Here is an 856-nt window from a genome sequence, read left to right on the forward strand (position 1 = left end):
ACCCCAAAAATGGTCACGTCCAACCATGGACCCCACACCACTGTTAAATCCTGGAATCATTGGGGTGGGAAGGACCCCAAAGACCTCCAAGGTCCAAGCGTTGACCCAACACCAACCATAGAGTCCTAGAATCATTGGGGTTGGAAATGACCCCATAGATCATCAAGTCCAACCAGCAGCTCATCTCTGTGCCCAGTCCTGGAATCCTCCAAGGTCCAAGCATTGACCCAACACGGCCGTGCCCACCCATGGCGTCCCAAAATCATTGGGGTGGGAAGGACCCCAAAGTCCTCCAAGGTCCAGCCATTGACCCAACAGCAGTGTTAAATCCTGGAATCTTTGGGGTGGGAAGGACCCCAAAGACCTCCAAGGACCAACCGTTGACCCAACACCTCCATGCCCACCCATGGAATCCTAGAATCATTGGGATTGGAAGGACCCCAAAGATCTCCAAGGTCCAACCATTGACCCAACATTGCCATGCCCACTCATGACATCCCAAAATCATGAGGGTTGGAAGAAACCCCAAAGACCTCCAAGGTCCAACCACTGACCCAACACCACTGTGCCCACCCATGACATCCCAAAGATCATTGGGGTTGAAAAGACCCCAAAGACCTCCATGGTCCAACCTTTGACCCAGCACCACTGTGCCCACCCCTGGCATCCCAAAATCATTGGGGTTGGAAGAAACCCCAAAAATGGTCACGTCCAACCCTGGACCCAACACCTCCGTGCCCCCACAGAATCCTCGGATCATGGGGGTTGGAAACCACCTCCGAGTTCCCCAGTTCCACCCATTGCCCACCACCCCGTTCCCACCGAACCCCGGCCCCGAGCTCCGCACCTTCGCGTC

This window comes from Numida meleagris, unplaced genomic scaffold (genome assembly GCF_002078875.1).
Source record: "Numida meleagris isolate 19003 breed g44 Domestic line unplaced genomic scaffold, NumMel1.0 unplaced_Scaffold642, whole genome shotgun sequence".
Lineage (NCBI taxonomy): Eukaryota > Metazoa > Chordata > Aves > Galliformes > Numididae > Numida > Numida meleagris.